The 6483-nt window shown below is 44.5% G+C and overlaps 1 long non-coding RNA gene across 1 annotated transcript in view; it reads left to right on the top strand.

Annotated features, from left to right (window-relative positions):
• Positions 1-1192: 1192 nt before the first annotated feature.
• LOC134419003 (uncharacterized) overlaps positions 1193-6483 on the top strand; it is a 37802-nt gene continuing 32511 nt past the window's right edge. Inside the window, exon 1 of the long non-coding RNA XR_010027928.1 lies at positions 1193-1301. This is a non-coding gene — a long non-coding RNA (uncharacterized LOC134419003). The remainder of the gene's footprint in view (positions 1302-6483) is intronic.

Here is a 6483-nt window from a genome sequence, read left to right as displayed (position 1 = left end):
CTTCACCCACTCTGTCTCTCTTTCCTGGATGCTGTATCCCCAGCAACTCAGGCAGAAGGTGTTATATTTATTATGTCCCTGTCACTTTTTATCTCTTGTAGTGAAACCCCACATTAAATTCTCTCTCCGGCTTCCACTCCCTCAGACAGGCAGGGAAACATGACTGCGTTGCCTTCTCTTAATCTCCTAATTAACCCAGCAGAATATAGCATTTTCTTCTCTAACTGATAAGGTGTGTGCCATGGGTCTCTAAAGTGGCTGCTGCCAGCACATTTTCTGCCTCATCTTGCACAAGGGGCTGCCCTGTGCTTTTGGAGATGAGCTTGGTTTCATTTCCACTATATAGCAGGTTCAAGGCCTTAAAAAGGCAAGATCTGGAGACTGCACAGAGAGCTTGAGAGATGGCAAGGTATCTGTCTGGAAAGGGTAACACTTACCTCATCTGTACAGGGTCTGTTAGATGGCTAAAGGCCATAGTTAAAAAATACATATAAATGAAAGACATTTCGGCCCATTGCAGGATTTCTGTGTTCAGCTTGAGAAATCCTTTTTCTTTTTTTCTGTATTGAAAAAGCTTCTTTGAGCCATTGAAAATGCTCTTTATATCCCAGAGGTTGTTAGCAGTAGGAGGTGTGGAGGGAGAATCCAGCTTTGGCAGTCACGGGATCAAACTTGCCGGGTCAGATCTATATTATTTTGATACATTGGTGAATGTTAAGGTCAACTGAGCAAGATCAGAGCTGGTAACTAACAACGAAGAGGTGACAGCTTCTTACAACTGCCTTTGAATAGGGCTTGTGGTGCAGCTCCTCTCTCTCTCTGTGAAATTCAATGTTCCAGCACAAACCATTGCTGCTGTGGTGGCAGTTTCACCTGAAAGAGAGATTTAAACTTTGCCATCACTCAACTTTCTGCTGCCATCTTGCAGACAACTGGTGTGCAAGTGGCACAAATCATGAAATCGGTTAAGGAATGTAGTAGCTTTCATCTTCTCCTAATGGGCTGCTTTACTTGTGATTATGTCCAGTGTAAATTATCCATTCTGGCAAGAGGACACAAGTCTTGGTAGGGTCACAGTAAAGGTTTCTTCTTCTTTGTTATTGTGCCAAGGTTACACCTAGTGAAGTCAAGCCTCTTTTATTTTTTCAGCCATCACTGCTGTCCACACGATGCTGCTGCCTGTAACTGAGAAAGTCCGAAAGGAATGGAATAGAAGTGTCAGCAGCAGTCTGGATCAGCTCCATCCTCTCTCGGAGCTGGCAACACTGATTCCTGGTCCGGGGCCGGACTGTGAGATCCAGGTAAAGTCACAACCTGTAAGTGCTTACCCTGGCTTGTGAGCTCCTTGCTGTCTTCAATCCCTGCTCGCTGCTCAGTTCCAGTGTGCTGGAGTGGGAAGGGAATGTTCCCAGCCTGGGACTGCAGCCTGTGCACCTGGCCTGGAGGGACTTACCTGCTGCTGACTCAGAACCGATCACACGTGAGCAGATGAGACAAAAGCTGATCCACACATTGACAGAGTCTGCTATAATCTATTAGTGTCACAAGGTGTAAAGCATAAGCAACAGTTTAACACAAAATTTTAATTCCTTTTGTTTTGCTCTCTGTTCAACTGAGCTGAATTACTTCATACTCTTTAGCAAAATAAGAGTCAGGACTTGGTGCTCCTTAGTCTTCATCTATGCCCAGGGAGCTGCAGAGGACTCTTGCCACAAAGCTAGGGAAGTTTTCATTTAGAAAATTGGGAAGACAGAAATTGCTGTCCTGGTGATGAGGGAGAAATATTTCCTTCTGTGTGACATTATGTTTTCCTTCAGTATTACGCATATCAGGCCGGTCTGTCCCACTCGCTGTCTCCCTCATTCATTTGCAGAAGAGTAGTTCAAAAGTCACAGCTGCTGTTTGAGACTTCATCCATCCCTTTGCTATTCTGCAGATAGGCCAAGACAACAGCTTGTTAGTATTTAAATGAGCATATCCATATTTTTGCATGAAATTCACAGTCATTTAAGCCTCGTGTCTGGTCACTGAAATGATCTGCTCTCTAATTCGTGCTTTGCTTTTAAGCCTAACTAGAGTGTAACACTATTATGCGGTCATTGCCTCTCAAAGGAGGGATAATTCTGAGCCTAATCTACCATTCCTGGGCACTTTTTTTCCTGACTTGCTACTACTGTGTGAAGTGCAGGAGGATTCTGTGGCATTTACATGAAAATGAGGGATATCAGGAGGAAATTAGGAGAGGGAGGGGTGGAGTAGAGTATGCCATATTCTGATGCTTCCCTAAGAGAAATTGCAGAATTTGCAGAACAGCCTGTCTGTCAGAGCCTGTCTTGCTGGAAATGCATGCCAGCTTAGCCAGGGAAAGTTACGCACTCCCCAACTCCCTTGTAAATGCAGACTTTGTTACTCCCTTGTAAATGCAGACTGTGATTGAAGTGCCCTTGGCTTCAGCTGACCCAATGCAATCTGGTGCTGCTGCCGCCCAATTTTACCAGCTAAAAATTATCATCATAGTCCTCTTTGGCTCTAATCTGTCTGTGTTCAGATGGCACAGGGCTTTTGTACCTCCCTCTAGGGCAGGCAGACAGGATGCTGAAGCCTGTGGTCACTGTGCTTGCAGGCAATGGGGACTCCCAGTCCTCAGGGCTGTGCAGCTCCAGGAACCCAAAAGGCATGTGTGATTCTGGGATTTTGCTTTTTTCCTTTTTATTTTTTTAGGGGGCAGAGGAGGTTGTTTGCCACTCTTGTTTGCATTAGAGCTTGCAGGTGCTTTATGCCAGCTGACAATATGTGTGCCATAAAAATGCCAGCTGATGTACAAACCAAAGTGCCATAGCTATCCATTGGGTTGTATTTTTGGAACTGACTTGAATCCAAGGTTTGCGTATTTTGGACAAACCCACCCTGGCCTAGATCCACACAGACAAGTCCTCCCCCCATTCTGCTAAGTGACTGACTCTTTCCCAAACCCACTCTCTTGATCTCCTCAGAGGTAACTCAACTATGGCTTAAGGGCAGAAAATGACAGTCCAAAATGAGCTGAAGAAAACTCTCCAGATTATATCTCCTCCTCTCCATTACCTTAAAAAAATTAAACTTCTGTTTAGTCTGAAGGGCTTCTGTTGCTCTCAAGCCATATCTCCTAATAGGTTTCTTAGAGAAGTATTTTTCTCTATGCAAGTAATTTAAGCCTTCTGTGCCCTCTGGCTATTTTTTAATTAAAAGAAAAATAAAAAAAAATTCCTGGCCCAAGTAGGGGGCTTAGGCTGTTGATTGACTGAAGCAAGGAATGTTGTAGGAATTTTGAATTCTGCACTGCCACATATGAAGTCAGCCCTATAAGTATAACCCTGACCTGAGGCTGGGATTTTAAAAATTAGATCCTTAATAAGAAGGGGAAGAAATAAATTTGGCTTTGAATAAGCATAATGCAATTTCCCTTCACATAAATTGCTTCTTTATTATAGCACAGATATTCACATTTTTCAGTCTAAATACTTAAGTCTTATGCAACTTCATTTTGCTGGACTAAGCTCAGCCCTACCTAAGAAGGAATCCATTATTACAGTAGTTTAATTCATAGGTGCTCATTGTTTTTGCTGACATAACCCACAAAAATCATGTGGCCACCAGCTGCCCTCCTCTCCCTGTGGCTGAGCCAGGACTGTCTCTGTAGAAGAGTCACAGAATGGTTTGGGTTGGAAGGGACCCTTAAAGGTCATCTAGTTCCAGCCTCCCTGCAATGAGCAGGGACATCTCCAACAGGTTCTTGTTGCTCAGAGTCCCATCCTACCTGACCTTGAATGTGCCCAGCATTGGGACATCCACCATCTCTCTGGGCTAACTGTGTCAGTGTTTCACCCCCCTCACTGTAAAAAATCTCGTATCTCATCTGACCTTATCCTTCCTCAGCTGGAATCCATTCCCCCTTGTCCTGTCACTGCCTGCCCTCACAAAGAGTCTCTCCATCTTTCTTGTAGGCTCCCATTAGGTACTGGAAGACCATGATTAGGTCATCCCAAGGCCTTCTCTTGTCCAGGCTGAACAATACCAGTTCTCTCTGTGTCTTCATAGGAGAGGTGCTCCATCACTCTGATCATCTTGGTGTCTCTCCTCTGGACTATTTCCATGGTCCATGTCCTTCCTGTGCTGGGACCCCAGAGCTGATGCGGCCCCGCAAGTGGGGTCCCACCAGAGCAGAGCAGAGGGGCAGAATCCCCTCCCCTCCCCTCCCTGCTGCCCACACTGTTTTGGATAAGCCCAGGACCCGTTTGGCTTTCTGGGCTGTGAGTGCCCATTGCCAGATCATGTCCAGCCTCTCATCCCCCAGCACTGAGTCCTTCTCAAAAGGGCTGCTCTAGATCTGTACATCCGCCATCCTGCGTTGATGTTTGGGATTTCCCCAACCCAGCTGCAGGACCTTGATTCTGGCTTTGTTAAATCTCACGACATTCTCATGGACTCACTTCTTGGGCCTGTCCAGGTCCCTTTGGATGGCATTCTGTTGCATTAATAAGCAGTTGGGACATAGTTTTTTTCATGCAGATAAAGCAAATTCTTTATTATTTATTTTTTAGCTGAAGCTAATTCAATATTATTATTATTGTTACTATTACTATTATTTCATGCAGAAAGAGCTAATTCTTTATTCACATCATTCATATTTATAGGAAATATCCAAAGGCACTGTGTTAAACCTCATTGGTAAGCAATACAGTGAAACTCAGTTCATTGACTGGTAAGGGCTACTGAATATGTCTATCAAATTTTCTTTCTCTAGATATGTTTACATATTTTCTTCACTGGTTCTTATGGGACAGATTTCTTGTTTGTGCAGGTGTTTCGTTCTTGTTTTTGCTGGTCCTGTTTCTACAAGAATAGTTTTTTGTGTTAACTGGTTTTCATTCCAGGAATTTTTCCTTATGGGAACTTATGAGCCTGTTGGTAATTCAGCAGGGCAAGGCCTGATTTTATAAGGCCTTTCTTTTCTAATATCTTTTCATGTATGTAACAGCATTTCATCCTTCAGTGGTGCTGTGTCAACTGCACCACTCAGTTCAATGTTGACTGCAAACTTGGTGAGGGTGCACTTGACCTCCGTATGTCACTGATGAAGATCCTGAATAGTGCCAGTCCCAGTGCAGACCCCTGAGGGACACAACTTGTCATGGATGCACATTGGATGGTGCCCTCTGGATGCCACCATCTGACCAATTCCTTATCCATCTAACAGTCCACCCACCAAATCCCTTTCTCTCCAGTTCACAGAGAAGAATGTGATGGGGGAGCCATGTCAAAGGCCTCACAGAAGTTCATAGAGGTGTCATCAGTAGCTCTTACCCTGTCCCACTCCATCACAGAAGGCCACTGCTTTGGTCAGGCAGGACTTGGCCTTGCTGAAGCCATGCTGGCTGTCTTGAACTACCTCACTGTCCTCTGTGTGCCATAGCAGCAACCATCTGGACCTGTGACAATGCCTTACAGTTAGAGTTTTCAAGATTGTGGCATAATTCTCCTTTTATTTTTGAGAATATTAGGTTTTCTCAGACAGGAGAGAAACTGAGGATGAAGGAGATAACCTAATTTAGCCTGATTTGCAGTCAAAAGTAAATCTATTCCGTTGCTGAACCAAATCCAAGGGATTTGGTGCGTGCAGCACCTCACAGCACACTTTCCCTGCTGTGCTATGCCTTCATCACAGCAGTGGCTGTAAGGGCCCAGAGTTAGGGATTCTGTGGCCAGAGCATTCCTGTGTGTGTGCAGCTTGTCTTGGTGGTTTCCATGGGTATGGAGGGAATCCTTTGTTCACCATTTCTGGCCTCTTCATTTCAGAGAAGGATGGTCGGGTGTCTGCCTTTTCCTAACAAAATACTCTCATTAGGCTTGCTAGGGAAATTAGGGCAAATTAGAAGGGTTTCCAGCAAGCAGGAAAGTACAGCTGGGTTGGGTGACTTTACCTCCCTATCCTTGCTGGTGGCACATGGATGCAGAGGTGTCACAGCTCAGACTGGTGTGGGACTGGTGGCTGTGGGCAAGAGGCTGATGGCAGCAGAGGGCTTGGTTAATGCAGCAGAGCAGGTCCAGTGGGCAGGGTGACTTGAGGTAAATTAATCAGTCAGGGAATAGTTAATGGCACAGCTGCCTTCAATGGGTATTAGACAGCTGTTCTCTCAGAATGGGCTGAGCTTGCATCAGTGGCTGGGGCAGAAAAAGGCCTGAGATCAGCATTGTTTCACCTGTTTCCCTTTTATTTTTTTTTTTTTTTGGTTTTTTTTTGTTTGTTTGTTTGGTTTTTTTTTGGTTTTTGGTTTTTTTTTTTTTTTGCTTTGTTTTTTGAGGGGGGTTGGTTTTTTTGTTTGTTTTGGGGTTTTTGTGGGGTTTTTTGGTGGGTTATTTTGGTTTTAGGTTTTTTTTTTGTTTTGTTTTGTTTTTTGGGGTGGGGGGGTTGTTTCTTAAGGCTGACTTTCTTAGCTGAGAGCA

The sequence above is a fragment of the Melospiza melodia genome, chromosome 5 (assembly GCF_035770615.1).
Source record: "Melospiza melodia melodia isolate bMelMel2 chromosome 5, bMelMel2.pri, whole genome shotgun sequence".
In the NCBI taxonomy this organism is placed as follows: domain Eukaryota; kingdom Metazoa; phylum Chordata; class Aves; order Passeriformes; family Passerellidae; genus Melospiza; species Melospiza melodia.
Note: the sequence above shows the minus strand (reverse complement) of the source record. Positions and strands in the feature narration are given on the sequence as shown.